The sequence below is a fragment of the Solanum pennellii genome, chromosome 12, assembly GCF_001406875.1.
Source record: "Solanum pennellii chromosome 12, SPENNV200".
NCBI lineage: Eukaryota > Viridiplantae > Streptophyta > Magnoliopsida > Solanales > Solanaceae > Solanum > Solanum pennellii.
Window position 1 is genome coordinate 11466282 of NC_028648.1, and position 26663 is coordinate 11492944.

The following is a 26663-nucleotide window of genomic DNA, read 5'->3' on the forward strand; positions in this document are numbered from 1 at the left end:
AACGGGAGGATTCATCCTCGTGAAGTCCCTTAACCTGCTAGCCATGTTGCTGGCAGGTGGGTTCTCCCTGGGAACACCTTGTTGCTCTGCCTTCGTTTCTCCTTGTATTCATCTTTCTGAATCTTAAGAGTTGATGTTATATACGCTCTTAACACCAAGAAACAGACATTAGAGAAGGCACGATAAGATCAGAAGAAGGGAAATTTTCCTACGCACCATGCAGTCTCTAATTCAAGATAGTGGTGCACTTCACTACCATGACTTAGAAAGTACTCGATGTGGTTGATGTGAAATAATTATCCTCGTAATTTAACCTACTGCTCTAATACCAACTTTTTCACGACCAGAGTCTAGACCCCAGACAAGACCGGCTTCGTTAACCTCTCAGAGGTCGCAGACAAGCCTACTTACGTTATTCTTACTTCGTCTAGGTTAAAATTAGCGGAAAATTTGAAATTTTTTGTTCCTTAACATGCTTACTAAACATTCTACTACATACGTAATTGTTCACCATCAACCATCTAACATTAATATCATCAAATGAAAGAAACAGTTTATTATTGCGATAAAGATGTACTTTCCAAAATGGCACCAATACTGTGTCTGAACAAAAACGGGAAAGAAACGCTAGTGCAACGTACTCCACTAGCTCAATCCTATAACTAAGCTAGAATGTAAATGGGCAATAATCCTCAAAAGCATGAGGGCCTACCAAGTCCGGATGAATACTCGACATCCGGATAACTGCAGCGTTGATCCTGTAGCTCTAATGTCCACATGTGCCTGCACCTAAAAGTTTAGAGTTGTATAGGGTTAGTACACATTTGTACTAAGTATGGGTATATGCAAGCACACACCAAGGACATGCATGATTAAGAACAGCTCTTTCCTAACAACATGATTATAGAAAGTCAAGTCAGTGGACTTGCCAAATTGGGATTTGGAAAGTTAGTGAAGTTTCCAAATTTGGATTAGCAAAGTCATGACATGAGAGTAACATGCATCATCATACTTATCATATTGCACACAGCACATAGCACATAACATATTGCATGTAACACATAACATTTTTTCATATTATTCGTTCAAATGCCATGAGACCTTGGAATCATGGACTTGACATCAAGACTTCCCAAAAATGAGGGCTCAACATATGGGACCTCAACTAGGGAGCCTTCTTTAGCAAACACAGATTCTGCTTCATTCATTCGTACGTACTTCTTTTCATTTCATTCATAGTCTAGTGTAAACACCAGCTATACCTAGGATGTAGTTTAAGACTTTCATCGGGATCGTTGTGCAATGATCAAGAATGACCTAGTATCATTACTTAAGTCTAGCTCACCTTTTGATTATCCTATCCTAACACCTTTAATATCATTCATTTCATTATGTGCATCATTTGAGGCTGGCCTCATTCATTCACGGGAAATTAACTTTAACCGACATAGATCATGTGAGCATCATGAAATCCAGTGTCATGAAACCCTACACCGAAAAGAGGTGGAATCACCGACCAAAGTGACCCAAAATATGCTAGCTGTACATGGGAATTGAACCCCGGCTGATCCCTATATTGGCAGTATAGGTTCGAAGACTAGGAGATATAAGGAGACCCATACCCGGCATGCCGGACAGTCTCATCTCATGAGAGTTACGTGAACCTCTGCCCTTCCCGAAAGAAGGCATCACCACTCATATCTAGTCTATCGGTGCTTGGTATAAAGTTCCATTACATTCAACTCATACGTCATGGAAGCTGGCTTCTAGTATGAGGACATCATAGCTTAAAAGATGATTTCTCATCTCATCATTAATATTAAGTGTGTTAATCTCAATACTTTCATTTGAGTGTTCATAGAGACTAGTCTCTTCATTAACTTTACACTCTCATAGGCGAGTACGTTTTGGTAACATTTACTTAGGCTCATTTGAGATTGCTCTCATCTTTTACATTAGCCTCATATCATGTTGTCACCACATTCATTAACATTAGAACATTTGCTCTTCATAATTACTCACCCCATTTTACGTGAATGTTCATTTCATCATATGCCAATGCACTTGGCCATTTAGTGTGTTTCACACTCTTTCTTAACCCTTCTAGGGTTTCATTATTTCATTCTTCATTTAATCATTTCTTTGTTCATTTCATCATTTCATCATAAGCCAATGCACTTGGCCATTTAGTGTGTTTCACACTCTTACTTAACCCTTCTAGGGTTACATCATTTCATCACATACATCTTAGGTTCACTTACTTTTAAACGTATGCTAGACTTATGAGTCTACACCATACAAGCCATGGGGCTTCATTCATAGTTTTTCTAAGTTATTCATATTTACCCAAGATTATGTGTTACAATACTTACGTATGCCAAGATATTGATTTCGATCTTTAGAGGCAGCATTCATTAAATATTTACCTACGTATGACTTATGTGTCAATACGGAATCGGGAAAGGGAACCCGATTTTGAATCCCTTGGACAACACTTAATCTTATTTTAAACTTGATAATCACATTTTTCAGATTTGGGGGACCCTAGTTCGATCCCCATCAACCCCATAATATTTCCTTTCTTTTTCTGCTCTCCTTTTTCGTTTAAGTCAAGGAGATTGTGGGTTCAATCCCCCACAAGCTCATTATTTTTCTTTTAATTTATCTCTTAACTTTCTCACCTATCCAAGAGGTTGTGGTTTCAATCACCACTCTCCACATTTATTTTCTCCTTTATTTTTCTCCTAACTCTCTCATCCATTCAAGAGGTTGTGGGTTCAATTCCCACTCACTACATCTATTTTTCCTTGCATATTTCTCACGAAATTTTTTATGAAATTTTCATTTAGTGATGTCATGGGTTTGATCCCCAATGACCTCAAATTTAAAAAAAAATTAAACGAAGCTCATTTTTTTTAAAAGTTGGCCGACACTACAATTTCCAGCAGGCTGGAAATTTAGTCTATTCCAATCCATTTTTGACTTAACCTTTTGTTGATTTTTTTTGTAGCTTTCATGTAATGATGTGTTGGTTTCAATCCTTAGTGATCTCACTTATTTTACATTCATGTTCATTGAATTTTGTACCATTTTGTTTGGCCGAACCCAACCTACCAAATGCTGGAAATTTGCTCACTATTTTCAGGTTCTTTTTATCATCATTCATACGTTAATTCTTAAGGCATTTCGTGGATCATTTTGTGCATCTTTAAGTGTAATATTTTTATGATAATATTCATCCAAGAATTACCATTTCATCTAGAAACATTACACCACTTTTACACCTCATGATTTACACAAACATTTGAACATAAAATTCAACCATAAAAACATATCATTTTTCACATACTTTCGGTTGACATAACTTAACCTGCTTACAATTCCAAACACATAATAAAGAACACATTATCGAGAAAATCAAACTTCATACTTAAACTACCAGCAAACATAGGAACAACATGATCACTAACAAATTCCATTAAGGTCAAAGGGATACTAGGGACAAGGAGTTCGACAAGAACGGGAACAACCCTAGTTTTCGAGTAGATTCATTAAAGCCTTGAGGGTCTCTTGGGAAAGGTACCAAGAGTAAGAAAAGCCATACCTTTTATGACGTTCTAACCTCGACTTGCTGCCCAAAATATTTTCCGAAAATCACGTCCAAAACCCCTCAAAGTCAACACCAACTCGACGGACAAACTTCTCTTTGCCTACGTGATTGATTTTGTTTGTTTTCTTATATTTTCGTTGTGAGTTCTTCAAGTGTGAAGAACTTTGGTTTACCTACTGTTTTTTGAAGTTATTTGGCAGAGATAATCGTGAGTGAGAGTGATAGAGACGTAAGAGAGAGATGAGCGTGAGAGAGAAGAGTTCTCTTAGGATTAAGAGTCTAGTTTATGATTTAGTCAAATAAGGTTTTTATTTAATTATTAAAAATCTGATTTACTTTTATTTACAATCAGCTTATAAGTAATAATATAAATTAATTACATTAATTTACCAACTTAAATTAAAAACAATTTAATTCATTGCTTCCACCTAGGTTCGAACCACGGTGGAGCAAGACTTCACTTCAAGAGCCCTTTCGGCCCTCTCTCCCCAAAATGCCGCTCCACCTTATTTAATTAAATAATTAATTATATATTTAGGTTAATTACAATACGACCCTTAGCCTGGAAAAAGAACATTTTACCCCTGGACCTTCCAAACCTAAGATTTTCTCTTTTTAAGTCCGGTAAAGACTCCTTCAAGTAAATCTTCGTATTCGAGAGCCCTACATGGTTGGACCCAACCTTTACTAGCTCAATTAAATCCCCAAGTTAGTTGTCTTGGATGTAGCAAGGGTTCCGAGGTCTGGTTCTGCGCGCATCAATCCGTGTGAACCCGGTCTAATCGTTGGCATTCTAGACATATTAAGCATTACTTAGCATATCCATTTTTAGGGTTGTTACAATTTAAGATTCTTATTCTTCTCTGTAGAAAAAAGGGATTTTTTTGGAGGAAAAGTTTTAAAGGAGAGAATTCTGGAGAAATCTTGAGAAAGAGCTAGGAAGATATACATATATAAGGTTTAACTATAAATTTGAGTGTTGAAATAGGAACTGTTAGCTCCAAGGGCCATCTGTAGATATTTGGGGAATAGGTTTCAGAAATAGAGAGTATGAGAGCTTAGTTTCTCTCGAGTCCTCTTCTTCATTTTCCATTCACCGAAATCTTCGGGAAAGGTCGGAAAGTGATGCTTTTCCTACTTGTAGTCTCAAGTCGCTACACCTCAAAAGGTAAACCCCATTTCTCTTCGTGCAACTTATTTCTTAAAGTATATGTTGTTGATTGCTCGACTTGATCTTATGTTCAAATTCAATGATGCTTCTTCGTCCTTTTATCTAAATTTCCCGGTTCGTTTGGTGAAAAATCTCGACGATTCCTTATATGGTTTTGAGTTGTTTCTTTTCTTTATTTTCTATGTTTTCACTGCTAATCTTGTGATGAGGGATGAGGAGTGTATTTAATTCTGAGGTTTCGGGCGTAGTTTACTCATTCGCTCAGTCGGGCTGTGAATGTCTCCTTTTGGTTAAGTTAAATCGAGTGAGGGAGCTTATTGTGATATGAGGTGTATCTTGAATGGAATTTTGAGAAAATATTATTTTTGCTGTAATTTCCTTCAAATTCCTAACTTGAAAATTATGAGAGTAGTTTCTCCGGCGATATTAATTCATAATCGTTCATTTCATTTGTTGCTTGTCCCTCGGAATATATTCACTATTTCTATCCTTGTTTGATAATGACTCAATAGATAATAAAAGAATTATCCAAAGCATTTAGTCACTGATTAATCACAACCTCTTCGCATACATTATTTTTATATCTTAGGTTGAAGTGTTAATTATCTATTGTCGATTTACTATTTGTCCAACCTTGATCATGTCCCCATTAGCAAGATCATTTGAAATCATGTGGATGAATTTATGGCATCTGACGAGATACTTTATATATTTAGTGTTCATATTTAGAATATGGTATTGTGTAAATTTTGAACGCGATAGTATTAATTTTATGCTATTTGGGTTACCTATTTATCTTGATTACGGGTTTTCGCTTACTAACTAACCCATTTATCTTGCTTATGTTAATTTAAGGATGTTAAGATCTGATCCTATGTTTATTTATTTATTTATTCATTAGATTTATTCCTTATCCTTGTGATTTGGTAATATTCTTCGACATGTGATTTGAAAATATTAAGGCTAGGTATTAATCATTATTCTCATTTTCATGCATGTAAAATTCACCAGAGTTCACCTTGAACTCCCATCATCTTCCTGTGCGTTTTGGAATAACCCTGGAGGCTCAAGTTTTCCCTCTCATCGAGTCAAGCCAAAAATCGATGGACAGGTTTCGAAGAATTGAAGAAAGTCGAAAATGGGATTAGAAGACCCCGATTATTTTTATGTTGTATTTTTTTATTTTGGGACTAAGCCTTTATCGTCTTTATTTTCTGTATTATTATTTATTATTATTGTATCTTTAGTCTAGGACAGGTACAAAAGAAAATGGGTCGAAAACCCAAAAAAATTAAAAGGGGTCGAACACCCAAAATAGGTGGGTCCAAAATTCCGGTCATGGCGGACAGAACCCAGGTTTGGACCCAAATCTCCCTCCCTCTTTCTCTATTTATATGTTTTTAATTACTTATGTGTTTTATTTGTCATTAGTTTAAGGTTCAAAAACTCGGAATTCCCCGTAAATGCCATAAAAATTTTATCGACTTAAAATTAATTTCAAGCGGATTTTAAAACAGCAAATAAACTATCAAACCAAACCTCACTTGGTTATTAAAATTAATACTTCTTTTCATAATTAACTTCAAATATGTTATAGCTTAAAACTTTTAAAGATCACTTTAGCCAAATTGATTAGTTGTCGGATAACCGCAAGTAAGTGGACGTCTTAGGTGCTTTCAAAACCTTTCTAAGACGTTAATATGAATCCCCGAACCCCCTTTAAAGTTTTTTTCAAAATGGTTTTTCTGTTTAAGTCTCTTGAAAACAATAGTTTTCTTGATTTTCTCAAAAACTAAGTGACGACTCTAAAAAGTCGAAAACTTCAAAATAATATTTTACAAAAGAATTGATAAAACAGAAATGGCGACTCTGGTGGGGAAGTAGGAGGATTCTAACCTTAAAACTGACATTATTTGGATGTGTATAATTGTCTATCTGTTTATTTATCGCTTCATTGAACTGTTGCATTCATGGCATAACATCTTCCATCAAACGACAATTATTTTCATTTCCACTAAAGGACGATTATGCGGGTTCGCAGTCTTTCATTAACCAAAAATTTTCTTGGGGCACCCTGACGAGTGTAGTTGGATACTTGATAGTCAACGATCGTTAACTGTCCCAGCCCAAGTAGTCCGCTTGGGTTACCCTTTCCACCTTAAATACAACTCACTCCTAGTTAAACTAAGATAGAGCGAAACCCACTCCCGAAAAATAGCTCATTGTCCTAAATGACCCAACACCAAAGGAGTGTTGGGACCATTAGAAAGACCTTCTTGAGACCAAAGAGCCCACGGCTCGATAGGGCGACCATATTTGCATGTTAAATTTGAAGGATGTATTGCATTTTTAATTTTTTGTTGTATCGTGGGGGTGGAAATTAACTAGTTATATCTTTTTGTAGATGTCAAGTCAGTTCCTCCATTTCAACATGGTCACCAAGACGCCAGACATTCTCCGCGTATGGTGGGACAACCTCAAAGATTGTCAAAAGAGAGAAGTCTCGATTCACCTGGGTCACTTACGTTCAATAATAAACTTCTAGGTTTGGCCCACGTTTATCGAGGTTGTCACTCAGTTATGGGACGATAAAAAGACAGATTTTTGATTTGGAGATGTCGAAATAACACCCACACTGGAGGAAATTAAGGATTGTCTGGACTCTATCGGGACATGTGGCAAGAGGAAAAAATGTCCCGATCATCATATCCTTCTGCTAGATAGGCCAACTAGTGAAGAATTGAAGAACATGTTGTTATTAGCAAATGCGAAATGGTTGGAAACCCACGACATACCACTAATTAGATTTTTGACAGATGGGGCACGACAGCTATTTCAGACTATTTCCGAATGAATTCCACAATCACAGTACCTGGAGGCAAACTCAGACTATCGCTTTCTTTGTATGTCTTTCAGAAACAATGGTGTTCCCTAAAGATGAAGGAAAGGAAATCGACACTCGGGTCGTGATGGTAGGGATGCCATGTTCAGAGGAATTGGTAGAAAACAAGAAGAAAAGTAGTACTGTAGTTTGGCCCCGGTCATTTTGGCCGACATTTATCGATCTTCAAGTTTGTGTAAGAATGGGTTCCCATTTTCCCAAGGTTGCAACATTCTACTCCAATGGTGGATGATTGATCATCTCTGTAAAAAGGGCAGTTCCCAGCCACAAGAGTTGGACAAACCGAGCCCGACGAGTCCTCTCGATAATTATGAATTCTATCTTAGCATCCACAGATTCCCAATTCATACCACCAGGAATGTGTGGGCAAGGTTATTTTATCAGTTGAGAGAAAAAGATATACAGTGGATGTTACCAAACTTAAAGTCCAAGAGGATAGCAGCACAGGGGGAAAAACATCCATTTTTAGTCCTTCCTAAAATCAGAGGATTCCGGCCTTACAACCCAGCAAGACTGATGCAACAATTTGGTGGAACACAAATCACACCCGTCCAAGGAGATGCTAGCTCTTTTGTTGTCGATTACAGCGGGTGCGGTAAAATACCTTTCGCTAAGATCATCCTCCAAGAATGGGCCGGACGTGTTAACATGAAATGGGATATGGCTAAAAACAGATATGAAGCTGGGTATGTCAACAAATACAAGACATGGTTGTAGAATGATCAGCATGGTGTAATGAACCCAACACCACGCGTAGGTTGAGAAATTCAAGACGTACAGACAAGGCTTCAGATCCATGCATACCATTTTCAGCAAGAATGGGACCGAAGAGAGCAAGAATTTTAGCAAAGGGAGCAAGAATTTCAGGAAAAAGAGCGAGAATTTCAGCAAAAGGAGCAAGAATATCAGGTCCGAGAGTTAGAAAGTAAGAGGGTTTTAGCTCTGACGTCACAAGAGCGAGCCGATACAAGGGCTTCTCTGATGTGTTTGGATGCAACCCTGGACGAGCAGATGAACACTCTACAAGTTGTACCAACATCTTCCAAAGCTGTGTTCGCTGAGCCGTACGTGTTCACAAGCAAGTGCATCATCCGTGAAGAAGTAGAGAAGGCTAGAAGAGGATCCGATCCATCAACCTTCTAACTCCCCTTCATGGGATTTTTTTGTATTTGTATTCGCATTACATACCCCTCCTTGAAATGTACCCCGTTTGATTAAAATCATGTAACAAACGCTATGTTTTTAGTGAAGTTTATTTTAGGGGATACAACAATTTGTTTGAATGACGCAATACATCCTTCAGATCGCTAGGCCTACCCTTGGCACAAAGGGTCACTTTCATGATTAGGACGCGATATATGTGTGTTTAACTGTTTATGTGCTCTGTTGCTATGAATGAGGATATCGTAAATCCGCTCCTTTCCAAAAATTTCCAGAAGAAATATACAGAAGTCACTATCACAAATGCCCGACTAAAAATTTCTGAGTCTTAAGTTTCTCACTCAAAAGACAATCTCATCTCCCAAATCCTAAAACACTATTCTACAATCTCAGGAAAGGCAAAAATCACTGTTATGAACAAGGGTAAGAACATCCAGATAGAACTCACTGGAGAAGAACTACAAAGAAAGATCGAATGGATCACTCGGGAAATTTGAGAAACCAAGGAGGAAGGGCTCAGAGTCGACATGGCCACCGCAATCTACAAAGCTGCAACCGCGACACTGGATGAGGATCTGGCATCACAGATGAAGAGAAAGAAAAATGTTGAGATGGGGACAGAGGACTTGTGAGAGAAGTTGGACGTGCTTCAATTGAAAGTGCAAGAAAGAGAAGAGAGAGAGAGGCGAGGATAGAATCAGAGACCGCTGCTCTGTTAGCTAAAAGCATGTCACTTGATGAGGAGGTGACAGTGAAAATGGAAGAATTCGCCTCCATGAGAGAAAGGATGGCCGCACTGAGGAAGAAGAACAAAGACTTCCACAGCAACATGATTGATAAACTTCGGAAAATGCGCGAAAAATGCCCCATCTACAAGCAAGGAGCTAATAGTGGTCCCAATAACGCTCACCATGAAGCGACTAGGAAAGACGACGACGAGGAAATCGTCTACAAATCTTCATTCCTGGGCCGTCTGAAAGGAGGAGACTAATGCTGCAACAAGAAGGAAAATGACTAACGTGACGTCATCATTTTACCTTCAAAAAAGATCTATTGTTGCCTTTTAATTTCCTTGTAATCGCAATGAATGAATGAATGAAAATATTTTCTTTTGTACTCGAACTACGTTGTGACTGAATTCTCCTTGCGAGATACGTAGGTAGCCTCTCCAGGACCGGACCCTATCTTTAAAAAATTTATTTCTTCCCCTTCATGTTACGAGAAGATACAAGGCCAGATCAACGGACGTCAAGGAGCAGCTGCAAGAAAACTATAGCTCAACGTGATTCAGCCTTTCTAAGACAGCATCAAAACTAAAACAAGCAAACTCCTGCTTGTTAAAAATGTGTTCCCATCCTCACTCATGAATTAAAGATATCCTCAAACAAAGCAACTTCTGTGTTTATCTGCTCTCTGTGTGCTATTATGCATTTTGTACTCTGAATCTGCACTGACAAATCTGTCTTTGAGTTATTTTCCTTCTCAGGTACTTTGAAACTGATCTGTGTCGATCAAAAGCCTGTATATCATCCCTATTTTACCAGATCAAAAGGTCCTGCAGATTCCTTCCCTAGGCAAAGCTCTGACAAAAGAAAGATAGTTATGGGGGATGATAACGAAGAAGTAAGTCTTACTGATGTTGTGGTGGCTCAACCACCGTAGCGGACCAGAATGAGTTGATTCTGCAGCTGATGCAGCAGATTGCAAAGATGAGGGTGGAAATGCAAAGGAGACAGGATCTACCTTCGCCAGGTTTCGCCACTAACGCTGCTGATAGGAGACCTCCAATCTACTTCCCTTCCTCAATATGGATCCAACCCAGAACATGCCATCTACGCCTGCTCAGAATCCCTCGGTTATAGATCTGACTACCCAAAATCCCCAATATGCTTCCGCATCTTAACAAACTCCACCTCCTCCTCAAAACAACCATCCCCAAATGCCACCCCATCCTCAAAATACCCACCATCAAACCATTTTGCCACTGCAAAATCAAAACCAAAATACTTTCAATCCCCAAACATCCGACCACCACTAAAATCAGATTACAAATCCTCAAACATACCCACAAAATTATCAAACCGCTCAAAATGCTCAGATTGCCTCTATAGCTCCACCCTTACCAAAAAGAGCCACTTTCCAAATTCCCATCCCTGCCGAGCACGATGTGCATGGTTCTAAGCGAGACCATTATGAGGAACAGGAAAAGGAGTGGAGGGCAAAGGAAGAGGTAAGGGTCGACATAAAAGAAGAGATAAACAAAGCCATGAAAGAGCTCCAATGCATCCCTGATGCCGTCGGGCTTAGTTATGAAGACTTATGTATTCATCCAAATTTAGACCTTCCAGAAGGGTTCAAGATCCCAAAGTTTGACACCTTCGAAGGAGTGGGCAACCCTATGGCTCATCTAAGAGCCTACTGTGACCAGCTCGTGGGAGTTGGAATGGATGAAGCTTTATTGAAGCGGCTCTTCAGCCGAAGCCTGTGCGGAGAAGCTCTTGAATAGTTCACCTCACATGAAACCCGACAATGGCCCAGCTGGAATGCATTAGCCAAAGATTTTATCGATCGATTCGCTTACAACGTAGAAATTGTTCCAGATCGATACTCTTTGGAAAATATAAAGCAAAAATAAACCGAGAGCTATAGAGAGTTTGCCTATATGTGGAGAAAAGAAGCGGTGAGGGTGAGACCGCCCATGTCTGAAAAAGAAATTATATAAGTGTTCGTGCGGGTGCAAGAGCCCGAGTATTATGATAGAATCCTGTTGCTCGTAGGAGCAAAATTTGCCGAGATAGTCAAAGTTGGTGAGACTATCGAAGACGGGTTGAAAACGGGAAAGATAGCCCGTGTTGCTGCATCACCCGGATCATCAGGAACGTTGAAGAAGAAAAGAGAAGAAATCGCTGCTATTTCATATGGCGGAAAAAAAAATCCCAGAATCTCGTCATATTCCCAAGGTCGTTCTCGACCTTCCCAAAAGTCCTACCAAGCTTGCTACACGCAAGTTAGTCATCCCAATAATCCTCCAATTTATCAAAACGCTACCACCACTTATACAAACTTCCAAGCTCCACTATACCAAAGTCCACCCCAAATTACAAAAATCCATCTTCCATTTATCCAAATCATCCTCCACCCTACCAAATTCCATCTCCCTACCAGGTTGTTGCTCCCAATTGTGCTAACGTGCAGTCGAGCTACCGAGCGCCCCCTCCTCTTTATCAAGTCCAAACTCCACTATACCAAAATTCCCCTCCGAATTACCAAGCTCCATCGCCAAACTACCAAACAAATCCATATCCCAGAATCAAAGTTCCCCGTCCAAATACCAGAAGTTATCAACAGGTGCCTCCTCCCCAACAAGGCAGTTATGATCCTCTTCGACCAAGATTCGAGAAGAAGATTTCAAGGAACTTCACTGCGCTCGCTAAAAGCCATACGAAGTTGTACGAGTGACTAGCTGCGGTCGGATTTATCCTCCCAGTGGGGCCCAAACCGGTGGATACCAGTTCTAAATTCTATAGGCCTAATCAAAGGTGTGCTTATCATTCCAACAGTGTTGGGCATGATACTGAGGACTGTATCAACCTCAAGCACAAGATTCAGGATATAATTGACCAAGAGGTGTTTTCTCTTCAACCAACTGCACCTAATGTCAATACCAATCCTTTGTCGAATCATGGAGGCGGCAACGTCAATATGATTGAAACAGACGATGATTAGTGTGGGACAAAAGTGATAACTCCAATCGTTCACGACGAGTTGGAAAAGGCTGTAGCTTCCTTAAGCGTCAAAGAGAAGAAAGAGTTTGTTATTTTGACACCCGCAAAGGTTGTTGCCTCGGTGACATCAAAAACTCCGATCAAGCAAAAATTCGTGATTAAAACTGTCGCGGCACAAGGCATGACACGATCCGGAAGATGTTATACTCTTGAGGAGCTTGATCTCGGAGGTCAAAAGAAGGGTCAATATAAAAGGCCAATAAGCGAGAGTGAGGCAGAGGAATTTTGGAGAAGAATGCAGCCAAAAGATTATTCTATTGTCAAGCATTTGGAGAAGACTCCAGCCTAGATCTCCGTATGGGCCCTGCTGATGAGTTCCCAATTGCATAGGCAGGCTTTGATGAAATCTCTCGATGATATGTCTATACCTGTGGGCACAAGAAGCGATAATGTGGCCCCTATGATCAACCAAGTTATTCAAGGGCATCGAATTAGCTTCTGCGATGACGAGTTGCCTTTTGAAGGGAGGTCCCACAACAAGGCACAACCCATCACTGTCGTCTATCGCGAAAAGGTTGTCAATCACGTCTTAGTAGATGATGGATCTGGTCTGAACATCTGCCCATTGTCGACGCTAAGGTAGTTGAAGTTTGACTTGGGAAAGCTGGAACAAAACCAAGTCAATGTAAGAGCCTTTGATGGGGTTTAAAGAGATACGTTGGGAGCGGTGAATATGATCATCCAAATGGGTCCAGCAGAATTCAGTGCACAGTTTCAAGTCTTGGACATCGATACCAGCTATAACCTTCTTCTGGGAAGGCCTTTCATTCATATGGTTGGATTTGTGCCTTCTACTCTGCATCAGATGATGAAACTTGTTTGGAAGAATGAAGAGTTGGTTATTCATGGCGAAGGGAGTCACTCCGGCAGACATACTCCTGTTATTGATGGGTATCGCGAGGTACAAATTTCTACACGGTGGAGCTGGTAAATGCCACCAGTGAAGACTTGGCCCCACAGACTCCCATGCCTACCGTGTATAAGATGATAGCCACTGTGATGCTGCAGAATGGCTTTGAACCAGGTTTTGAATTGGGAAGAAATTCCCAAGGAATTATTGAGCCTATTCCGGTCCTTGTCAAAGGAGCCAGATATGGTTTGGGGTACGTCCCCACAGATGATGACATGAAGACGAAGAAGAAAAATGATCAAGCACTGGCTAAGTCGATCCCACATCTGTGTCAATCCTTCCCAGTCTGGGAGTATGCCGAGCAAGACCTTGGGGAAGGAATTTGTGACCTCTTCGAGAAGATCGATGTTGTTATTGAGGAAAAGGTCGAGCTAGCTGGTATCCGTGATGTTGAGCCAGGAGAGATGCTGCAGAACTAGACCTCCACGCCCATCCTGATCCTTCAAACTCCTTGGTATAAGGGCATCGTTTTAGGCAAATTTAAATAGGTGGTAGTCCGCAAGAGCCTCGGGACCCACCATTTTGCATTTGTCTTAACTGTTTGAATTTTTAATTTTCTATCGTGATGTTTAAAAAGGCGATGTGGCCCTATGCCATGGCCAAAGTTTGCATCATTTTTTCCAATTTGAATAAAAGCCTCTTTTATTTTGAAATTTGTTCGTTAACTCATCTGTTATACTTTGCTTTCCTAACTTTGTTTGTTTATGCTTTCAGTAACGTAAGTTTTAAACCTGTCAATGTTATGTCATGTCACGAGATGAATGAACAAAATGAGGCAGGTGATGACGAGGTTGATTATTACGAAGAGGAAAGTGAGGAACCAGAGTATGTTGCCAAGGAATTTCGGTAATTTGAAAACCAGCATAAGCCGAATCTAGAGAAAACGGAAACAGTAAATCAGGGAGACCGAGAGTGCGTTAAAGAGGTTAACATCAGCATTCACTTAAATGAAACTCAAATAAAGGGCCTAATTCATTTACTTGCTGAATATATTGATGTGTTAGTTTGGGAAGTCAATGACATGCAAGGGTTGAGTACTGATGTTGTATCTCATAAACTGCCGATCAACCCGGGGTTCGATTCGGTGAAGCAAAAGGCTCGGAATTTCAAGCCTGAGTTGAGTTTAAAGATCAAAGAAGAGATCAACAAGCAGATAAAGTCTCGATTGGAGGAAGTGATGCAATACCTGACTTGGTTGGCCAATTGTTCCGGTCGCCAAAAAAGACGGGAAGATCAGAATTTGTGTCGACTACAGAGATCTCAATAAAGCCAGACCTAAGGATAATTTCCCATTGCCGAACATTCACATTCTGATCGATAACTGTGCTAAACATGAAATTCAGTCGTTTGTGGATTGTTATGCAGGTTATCATCAGATTCTGATGGACGAAGAAGACGTAGAAAAGATAGCTTTCATTACACCTTAGGGTGTATATCACTACAGGGTGATATCGTTTGGCCTCAAGAATGTTGGTGCTACCTATATGAGGGCTATGACGACTATATTTCATGATATGATTCATAAGGAGATCGAGGTGTATGTAGATGAAATCATAATCAAGTCCCGAGAGAGTTTGGACCACTTGACACATCTAAGGAAGTTCTTTGATCGACTGCGTCGTTATAACTTAAAGTTAAACCCCGCCAAATGTGCTTTTGGAGTTCTCGCCAGCAAGTTATTGAGATTTATAGTCAGCAGAAGGGGCATTGAGCTCGATCCTTCCAAGATTAAAGCAATTCAAGAGTTGCCTCCGCCGAAGATGAGAAAAGAGCTGATGAGTTTCTTAGAGAGGTTGAACTACATTAGTCAATTCATAGCTCAATCAACTGTGGTGTGTGAGCCTATCTTCAAGCTTTTGAAGAAAGATGCTCCAACAAAGTGGACTGAAGAGTGTCAGACTGCTTTTGATGCTACTAAGAACTATTTGTCCAATCCACCGGTATTGGTTCCTCCGCGAGAAGGGAGTCCTATGTTGTTGTAGTTGTCCATCTCAGATAGTGCATTCGGATGCGTACTTGGTCAACACGACGAGACAGGAAAAAAGGAGAAGTCTATCTATTACATGAGCAAGAAGTTTACTCCATACGAGTCTCATTACACTTTGTTAGAGAGGACGAGTTGTGCTTTGACTTGTCTTGGGCAAAAGTTGAGACATTATCTGTCTTCTTATACTACATACCTCATTTCCAGAATGGACCCGCTAAAGTATATCTTCTAGGAGGCGATGCCGAACGGAAAATTAGCTAAGTGGCAAATGCTGTTGAGTGAGTTTGATATTGTGTATGTGACTCAGAAGGCAATAAAAGCACAGGCTTTGGCTGATCATCTTGTAGAAAATCCCGTTGATGAAGAATATGAGCCGCTCAAGACTCATTTTCACGATGAAAAAGTGTCATTTTTAGGTGAAGATATTTCTGAAACAAATCCTGGCTGGAGATTATTCTTTGATGGAGAGGCAAATCATCAAGGGAAAGGCATTGGGGCGGTCCTAGTGTCGTAATCTGGTCAACACTACCCCATGACGGCTAAGCTCCAATTTAATTGCACGAACAACCTGACCGAATATGAAGCTTGTATCCTCGGTTTGGAAATGGCCATTGACATGAAGGTCCACAAGCTATTGGTTATAGGAGACTCAGCTTTGTTGATTCATCAGGTTCAGGGACAATGGTCCGTGAAGAACCCGAAGATTATACCTTACGTACAACATGTACAGAAGTTGTGCAAAAGATTTTGCAAGATCGAGTTCAGACATACTCCCCGAATACAAAACGAGTTCCCTGATGCTCTCGCTACCATTGCTTCTATGATTAAGCATCCAGATAATAATTATATCGATCCTCTGGATATAGAGCTGAAGCAACATCCAGTCCATTGTTCACATGTTGAAGTAGAATCAGACGGTTTTCCATGGTATTTTGATATAAAGAAGTATATGGAGTCCAGAAATTATCCTGAAGATGCTACATCAAACAAGAAGAAGTTGATACGTCGTATGGCTCTCAATTTCTAAGTGGAGAAATCCTTTATAGGAGGACTCTAAATTTGGGTCTTCTCAGATGTGTCGATGCTGTTGAAGCTGCAAAACTTATTGCATAGATACATGCTTGAGTTTGTGGCACGCATATGAATGGGCTCATTTTGGCAAGAAAGATCCTTCGAGCCGGGTATTTCTAGATGACTATGGAGAATGATTGTTGCAAGTTTGTGCAAAAATGTCATAAAAGTCAAGTGCATGGCGATTTGATACGAGTGCCACCTCACGAACTTAATGCTATGAGTTCACCTTGGCCATTTGTAGTTGGGTTATGGATGTCATCGGTCCGATAGAGCCATCCGCTTCAAATGGACACACATATTCATTTTGGTTACTATTGATTATTTCACCAAGTGGGTGGAAGCAGCTTCTTACAAGTCGGTAACTAAGAAAGTTGTGGCTGATTTTATTCGCAACAATCTGATATGCAGGTTTGGAGTACCAGAATCCATCATTACTTATAATGGTGCAAATCTTAACAGTCACTTGATGAGAGATATATGTGAGCAATTCAAGATTACTCACCGAAACTCAACTGCTTATCGCCCTCAAATAAACCGAGGTTGGCACGAAATGTTGCCATATGCTTTATTGGGTTATCGAACAACCGTCATAACATCGACTGGAGCTACTCCGTACTTACTAGTATATGGAACAGAGGCAGTCATACCTGCTGAAGTTAAGATACCGACATTGAGAATCATCCAAGAAGCTGAGTTGAGTAACGCTGAATGGGTTAGAAAGAGAATCGAGTAGTTAACTTTGATTGACGATAAGAGAATGGTTGTTGTTTGTCATGGTCAGTTGTATCAACAGAGATTGATTCATGCTTTTCACAAGAGAGTAAGAACCAAAATTTTTGAAGTTGGTCAGTTGGTCCTTAAGCGCATTTTTCCTCATCAAGAAGAATACACAGGAAAATTTGCACCAAATTGGCAAGGTCCTTACATGGTTCGCAAAGTATTATCTGGAGGTGCTTTGGTCCTATCGGAGATGGATGGCACCGCGTGGATGAAACCAATCAACTTAGATGCTGTTAAGAGATATTATGTGTAAAGTTTCAGTTTGTATTCCTGTCATTTACTTGTAATTGTTCTATTTTTCTTGTATCTGTTTGGTTTAAATTTTATCCCCTCTTTAATGAACTACGTCTGACTTGAATTCGCAAGAATGAGATACGTAGGTGGCCTATGTCGGCCTCGGTCACCCCATTCATCCCTTTTAAATATTTCTTTGTAAAGAACTACGTCTGACTTGAATTCTCAAGAGTGACATACGTAGGCGGCCTATGTCGGCCTAGGTCACTCCATTTATCCCCTTTAATTATTTCTTTGTATTTGAACTACGCTCGACCTTAATTCTCAAAAACGAGATACATAGGCGGCCTATGTCGGCCTCGGTCGGTTTCTTTGTAAATTTCTCTTTTGTTAACCTTTAAGGGGGAAATACGTTTGACCTAATTCCTGCCTCAACGGGATACGTAGGCGCCACAAGGGTTCGATCATATCTCCCATAAGATTTCTATTCCGCTTTACAATAGAAAATGGTACATAATTTTTGAGAGGGACTCAACATTCTCGAGAATAAGATTCTTTCTCAGCAAGTCAAGACTGAAGATATTTCGAGATTTGCAACTGGGACATAATTTTTGAGAAGATCTCAAAATTTCCGCGATCTACTCAGTTACAGTGGAAAGATAAGCAAGACAGCTAACTGGGACAGAAATTTTGAGGATGGCCTCAAAATTTCAGCATGGGCTTATCTACAATTCTGGAGTGAATCTGAAAACTCCCCAGCGAATAATCAGATAAACCTCCAAGCATCAAACTCAAAGAAGTTTGTTAAGCCTGATATGACATGATTTGGAAGTGACCTTTTTCAAATACGATTTCTCAAAAATTTATTTCTCTTAATTTTCCCTTTTACGTTTCATTTGTTTTGGCATAAAATAATTTTTCTCATCTATCAAGAGTCGGGAGATCAGAAAATCAACCGGAGATAGCAGGACAAGGAGCAGACAACTGAAGAAATCGACACAGATCAGTTTGTTTTTAAAACTAACATTTTTTCTGTGGAAGCAGGTTTATAGCTTTGCTCTGAGATCAACAAATTCCTCCGATGGATGAATATGGAGAAGTCAAAGGAGGAGAAAACTATCCCAAAATCAATAGTTTTCCTAGAAGCAGAAATCATTTTATTTCGCTTATGTCAGAGAGTTGGAAATATGATTTGTTTATTTCAATCAATTTCAAATAACATGAAATTTATAAAGAAACGTCCAGCTAGAAAGAAGGTCATATTAACCCCGAAAAAGGTGATCCAAAATGGATTTGACCTAAAGTTTCAGGGTATGTCCGACCAAAGATTTTGAAGATGAATCAAGCAAAAATCTCAAGGAAGAATTTACGATTTCCGTGAAGGACGTCATTTTCATCATAATGTCGGATATGATATTATGCATTACCCAGAGGGGTCAGTTATTGTGTTGTCGATCAAGACAATATACTATCTGGAAGTCTTTTTACCGTTATCATCATTGGAGACGATATGATTATCCAGAAAGCACCCAGAAGATCACTATGTTGCTCGATTGAAGCACTATTTTCATTTAGTACCAAGGATGACATCAAGAGTCAATATCCATGCATCGCGGAAGATCATGTATCGCGAGTCCATATACATGCATCGCGAAAGATCATGCATTGCGAGTCAATATTCATGCATTGTGGAAGATCATGCATCGCGAGTCAATATTCATGCATCGCGGAAGATCATGCATCGCGAGTAAATATCCATGCATCGCAGAAGATCATGCATCGCGAGTCAATATCCATGCATCGCGGAAGATAATGTATCGTGTGTCAATATCCATGCATCGCAGAAGATCATGCATCGCGAGTCAATATCCATGCATCGTGAAAGATCAAGCATCGCGAGTCAATATCCGTGCATCGCGGAAGATCATGCATCGCGAGTCAATATTCATGCGTCGCGGAAGATCATGCATCGTGAGTTAATATCCAAGCATCGCGAGAAGATTTCATACCTCGCAGAAATTTATGCATCGCGAGAAGATTTCATACCTCGCAGAAATTTATGCATCGCGAGAAGATTTCATACCTCGCAAAAATTTATGCATCACAAGAAGATTCCATGCCTCGTTGAAATTTATGCATCGCGAGAGGATTTCATGTCTCGCAAAAAAGTTATGCATCGTGAGAAGATTTTATACCCCGCAGGAATTTATGCATCGCGGGAAGATATTCATGCCCCTCCAGAAATCGTGTACTGCCAGAGAAGGAATCGTGCATTTCAAGTGAAATATTTACCCCTCAACATCAACTGCATTCTTTTATTTTGATAAAAGTAAACCGTCGAAGACGATATCAAAAGAAATATCAAAACTGCATCAGCATTTACTTATTTTGACATCAAGTCAAGAGTACATTGAAGATTATATTGCAAGCATAATAAATAAGCTTTATTTGCTTTACGTCAAACCGATTGAATTGACGTCAAATGTCGAGGAGAACAATTAAGTGTCAACACGGTAAAAGACGCTATCTCTTATTTGAATTGCATTTTTAAGCTGACGAGTTCTTATCTCAGTCTTTGTCGAGAGCATCTGAAAGGATGAATTCTCCAAAAAACCACAGGTGCAGACAATATCAAAAAGGATGCAGCACAACGTGGAACTTTCTCTTAGCAGTGAACTGGGACCCAGTCCAAAGAGGAATGTCAAACTCTTAGGACGCGAGCAGAGGAGCGACTTTCACCACAATCAAACCACACCCCTATTAGAAGTCATATGGGTTTTTCTTCAGCTTTTGTTAGTTTCAGTTCCACACCCGAAAATTTTGATCTACCGGAAGCAAGTTTTCAATCTGAGTGACAGTGCACCAAGAGTTTTGAAAATTATGTCCGTGTAAGTTCTTAATTATGGGAGTGAAGTGCACCACATTCATGACTAAGAGATTACACTCCTCTTTTTAATACTCGACTTAATTTGTCACTCGTCCAAAACCAAAGGTTATCTAGCATAATAGATTTCCTTTTCAATCGGATTGAGTCGAACTACAAACAGCCTGATTCCCAAGTTTTAAGGATATGTAGGCGGGTTCAATGCTGAAACTCGGTTGTCTTCCAACATTCACTCTCGAATCTCATTCCCGAGCATTTCGATCCCTTGATAATCCGGTGTCGAGATGACTTTAAAATTTTTTAAAAATCATGTGTTAACTCAAGCGTGTCGAACTACAGGTTGCCTGAATTCTAATATAGCCTGAGATATGTAGGAAACCCGTGTCTAGGGTTCGGCAATAATTCCTAAAGTCCGTACCAAATCCTTTCCTAAAGATGAATATGTGGTCGGTCAAAATTGGCTTGGTCAATTTAATTTTCCTCGAATTTCTTGCACCAATCCAAGTAAAATGAGGGATAATTGTTGACATCCAATTTTGACCCTCCACGACAAGAATTAATTTTTGAATTTCTCAAGCTTTAGGCGGTTCGAAATGATTAGTAAATTTTAAATATTTTGGAAAAGTCATTTTAAACATTTCTCGTTATTTTATCAAACTGATACTCTTGTTTTTATAAAAGTTCGAATATAACTAGTATTTTACAAATATCTCAAAAATCGTCCCAAAAACATTTCAATTTTTCTATAGGGTATTTTCAAAATTTGGTCTGGCACGGTTTTATAGTCGTAATTCATTTCGCCAGGAGGAATCAATTAATTTATACCGTCAAGCTTTAAAAACTTGCTAATTAATTTTTGTCAATCTGTCTTTTAACCAAGTGCTTTAAATACTTAAATGGTCCGATGTTGAAGGCTTTCTCCAATTAGTTCCCAGTCAGCCCAAAATTAAGAATATCGCCCCGCTATTTTCATTTTTTCAGCCCACAATTCAGCAGCCCCCATTGCGATTCCTTAATCGACCCATTTCACCTCTTTCTTTCTATCCTTTTTACGCAAGTCGATCCAGGAGCGCGTAGCAGCTTCCTCTTCAACGAACCCAGAAATACCAAAGTGAAGCGGAAATTACATGTGCTTCATCTCCTTCACATCGTGAGTGCAAAATCTCCAATGGCGCCTTTCCTAACGACTATTTCTCCAGGTCCTTTTACGAACTCTGCAAAAGCAACAGTCGAACAGACGCATTTTCGTCCTTGACGATAAGACATCGCGCCACATCAAGTGGCGAGGATGGTAAAGTTCATCCGTTCATCCATTCATCCATTGCTCTTTCCTTTTGAAGGACAGATTCGAATTGGAAGAAGGGGTGTCCCCTTATTTTGGGGAAAGGAATTTTGAATTTTTGGGGGATGGGATTCGAATCCGTTTGGTCTCACCTTTTCTCCCTCTTTCCCAACCCTAATTTTCCCCTATTTAAGCTTCTTATTCTTCTCTAAAGAAAAAAGGGATTTTTTCGGAGGAAAAGTTTTAAAGGAGAGAATTCGGCAGATATCTTGAGAAAGAGCTAGGAAGATATACATATATAAGGTTTAACTATAACTTTGAGAGTTGAAATAGGAACTGTTAGCTCCAAGGGCCATCTGTAGATATTTGGGGAATAGGTTTCAGAAATAGAGAAAGTGAGAGCTCAGTTTCTCTCGAGTCCTCTGCTTCGTTTTCCATTCACCGAAATCTTCGGGAAAGGTCGAAAATTGCTGTTTTTCCTTCTTGTAGTCTCAAGTCGCTGCACCTCAAAAGGTAAACCCCATTTCTCTTCGTGCGACTTATTTCTTAAAGTATATGTTGTTCATTGCTCTGCTTGCTCTTAAGTTCAAAATAATTTATGCTTCTTCATCCTTTTATCTAAATTTCCCGGTTCGTTTGGTGAAAAATCTCGACAATTCTTTATATGGTTTTGAGTTGTTTCTTTGCTTTTTTTTCTATGTTTTCACTGCTAATCTTGTGATGAGGGGTGAGGAGTGTATTTTAATTCTGAGGTTTCGGGCGTAGTTTACTCGTTCGCTCAGTCGGGCTGTGAATGTCTCCTTTTGGTTTAGTTAAATCGAGTGAGGGAGCTTATTGTGTTATGAGGTGTATCTCGAATGGACTTTTGAGAAAATATTGTTTTTGCTGTAATTTCCTTCAAATTCCTAACTTGAAAATTATGAGAGTAGTTTCTTACCCTTGTGTTACGGTTTTCCTGGTGTTTTCTCTCGATAACATGTTAATGCGAAGCTTTAAGGCTTCGCTTTAATGTCATATAATATGTTTCCGCTTCCTTAAATGTGTTAGAATTTGATATGCATTTTATTCCTATTTTTATTTAGTTGTTCAGAGCTCATTTGTCAACTAGAAAGAGAAAATCTAATCTTGAGTGTTACTCTGTTACGATATTACATGAATGTCGCTTTAAATTTTAAGCGATTTGGCTTTGAGTGTCGCATGTTCCCTCCGGCAAATCTTTGTATACGGCGGCATAGTAAGCTAATCGTGTATTCTGTTTTTAGGTATTTATTATGTGTTCTGTTCTTCCTTTATGATATGTTTCAAACACTAGCTCAATGTTAATCCCCTTTCATCTTTACCCCTTTCCCATGGCCTGATCTATTTAAGTTTTGAGTTTTTTGTGTTTAATCTCGAGATTGGAAGATTAAGCTGTTAGTATACTTGCCGTCATTACATCTGAATTCATTAACAAGCTCCGTAGGCTTAATTCGTTTTTTTTTGTGTCATGGTTTACCTCTTACTTCCTTAAATATGTCAAACTGTGATTTGCATCTTTTTCTAAATTATCTGGGACTTGGCTTTGGTTAAGAAGAAATAAAAAATGAAAAATCTGCATATTGTTTTTTCTATTTTTTTTTCTCTCTTTCCGTAGATGGAATGTCCATTTAATGCGGGCTATTTATGTGATTTTAGCTTTCTCTTTCTCCGCCGATATTAATTCATAATCGTTCATTTCATTTGTTGCTTGTCCCTCGGAATATATTCACTATTTCTATCCTTGTTTGATGATGACTCAATCGGTAATAAAAGAATTATCCAAAGCATTTAGTCACTGATTGATCACAACCTCTTCGCATACATTATTTAAATATCTTAGGTTGAAGTGTTAAATATCTATTGTCGATTTACTATTTGTCCAACCTGGATCATGGCCCCATTAGCAAGATCATTTGAAATCATGTGCATGAATTATAGGCATCTGACGAGATACTTTATATATTTAGTGTTCATATTAGAATATGGTATTGTGTAAATTTTGAACGCGGTAGTATAAATTTTATGCTATTTGGGTTACTTATTTATCTTGATTGCGGGTTTTCACTTAATGACTAACCCATTTATCTTGCTTGTGTTAATTTAAAGATGTTAAGTTATGATCCTATATTTATTTATTTATTCGATGTATTCCTTATCCCTGTGATTTGGTAATATTCTTCGACATGTGATTTGAAAACATTAAGGCTAGGTATTAATCATTATTCTCATTTTAATGCATGTAAAATTCACCCGAGTTCACCTTGAACTCCCATCATCTTCCTTTGCGTTTTGGAAGAACCCTGGAGGCTCAAGTTTTCCCTCTAATCAAGTCAAGCCAAAAATCGACGGACAGGTTCTGAAGAATTGAAGAAAGTCAAAAATGGGATTAGAAGACCCCGATAATTTTTATGTTGTATTTTGTTGTTTTGGGCCTAAGCCTTTATCTTCTTTATTTTCTGTATTATTATTTATTATTATTGTATCTTTAGTTTAGGAGATGTACAAAAGAAAACGGGTCAAAAACCCAAAAAAATTAAAAGGGGTCGAAAACCAGAAATAGGTGGGTCCAAAATTCCGGTCAAGGCGGACAGAACTCGGGTTTGGACCCAAATCTCTCTCCCTCTTTCTCTCTTTATATGTTTTTAATTACTTATCTGTTTTACTTGTCATTAGTTTAAGGTTCGAAAACTCCGAATTCCCCGCAAACGCCATAAAATTTTTATCGACTTAAAATTAATTTCAAGCGGATTCTAAAACAGCAAATAAACTATCAAGCCAAACCTCACTTGATTAATTAAAATTAATACTTCTTTTCATAAATAACTTCAAATATGTTATAGCTTAAAACTTTTAAAGATCACTTTAGCCAAATTGATTAGTTGTCGAATAACCGCAAGTAAGTGGACGTCTTAGGTGCTTTTAAAATCTTTCTAAGACGTTAATATGAATTTCCGAACCCCCTATAAAGTTTTTTTCAAAATGATTTTTTTGTTTAAGTCTTTTGAAAACAATAGTTTTCTTGATTTTCTCAAAAATTAAGTGGCGACTCTAAAAAATCGAAAACTTCGAAATAATATTTTACGAAAGAATCGATAAAAAAGATATAATCCTAAGACAACTAGGTAGCTTTGCAGCTCTATCATGTCCCTGTTGCTCTTAGGATGATACTTTTTGAAGATGGCCTTTGTCTTTTGAGCTTTTAGATTTTATGAAATCCAAAACATTGTTTGCCAAAACTTAATGTTTGTGTTGTTGGAGAAGAGACTATATTGAAATGAACACAAACCCTTGGGGCAAGGCCATTGGCTGAGAGTCTGTTGTTCTCAAAGGTTTTGCACCAACCACATCAGAGTTGACAACCTTTTGACATCTGTCTTTTCGTCCTTTTCACGTACACACACTTTTCGAGACCAGGTCCCGTACTGTGTTCTTTGATGCTTGAGTTCTTGACAAAGACTTGTTGGCTCTCTCTCTCTTCTTGAATGAATGAACTTAATATGTTGTTTGTCATGTTGAAAGTATCAACCATATAGTTATTGACCGTTGGACAAACAACCTCTTCCATTTTGATTGGTTCAGTACGCTGGCACCTCACCTACGACTGACAGGACAGCTTTACAGTTGTACACCATTATGTATCAGATGGAAAGAGCTCTGGCAGGGACCAGGACCTTGTATTTGTGAGATACTGAAACATACAATCTCGTTCAGTCTTCTTATTAGTGTAGGACACTGAACTTTTCACCTACCACCTGACATAACAACTTTACAGTTGTACCCTATTTGTATCTGGATGAGAGCACTCTGCTATGGACCAAGTCCCCGCATTTGTTATAACAAGAAGTACTGACCAAATGAGTAGAATGAGCAAGAATAAATTATCCATTATCGGCACTTATATGTACATCTGCTCCATATCCATCATTAAAGAACTTGTCCTATGTATCAGAGTTTCAATTGGGACACTATAAGATTTACCATGTCCTCTATGAGTATTGGATTTCGAATAGATTTTACCATGAGGAGGTGGAGGTTCTAGATATTACGTGCATTATAAACTGGAGACTTTCGATCTTCATGGAAATCCAAAGTGTGTCTCGAGTCTTCTCCTTCTATTCTTATGTTAAAGCATCCACCAAAAGATTCAGAACCTGAGGATAACCTGGGATAATCAATTTCAGGCGATGCCATCAACTACCGGATCAAACTAATTAGTTATCCATAAAAAATGCCACAACTACCTAAGTAACAAAAAATTAAAATTTAGGATTTGTAATTTATGCCTAAGAATATCACAGGACTTCTAATATAACAATACGAAATGCAATTGAAAAAACCCAAACCAACAATCAAAAGTTAAGCATCTAACTTGCAGAGTAGTAAACGACTAATATTCCTTTTTTTGAAAATTTCAAACAGATTAAGGGAATGGAAAGGAATAACCATTAGTAATAACAGATAGTATTAAATAAATAGTATAAAATAATATTAGTATTTACTGTGTACTAATCCTAGTCCTATTAGGATTAGTACTCCTTAATTCTAGTCCTATTAGGATTAGTACTCCTTCCTATATCTCCTATATATATCTCCCATGTATTCCCTTAACACTTGAATACAATCAATATTCCTTCATGGTATCAAGAGCCAGAAAACCTAGATCTTCTTTTCTCTAGTTTTTTTTTTCTCTCTTTAGGGCACCGATTGTTCCCTCTCTTCTCTTGGGCGGCGGCAGCCATGACAACCGAGGTGGATCCTCTCGATTCACTTCCTTCTGGCGTTAAACTCCTTCTCAGGCATCTTCATGCCCTGATTCCCGAAAAATTATCAGACATAAATTACCCTACATGGAAAATCACCGTTCT

General features: G+C 38.8%; 1 pseudogene; it reads right to left on the bottom strand.

The window, feature by feature from the left end:
• LOC107006095 overlaps nucleotides 1-26057 on the bottom strand; it is a 42971-nt pseudogene extending 16914 nt beyond the window's left edge.
• Nucleotides 26058-26663: the final 606 nt, after the last annotated feature.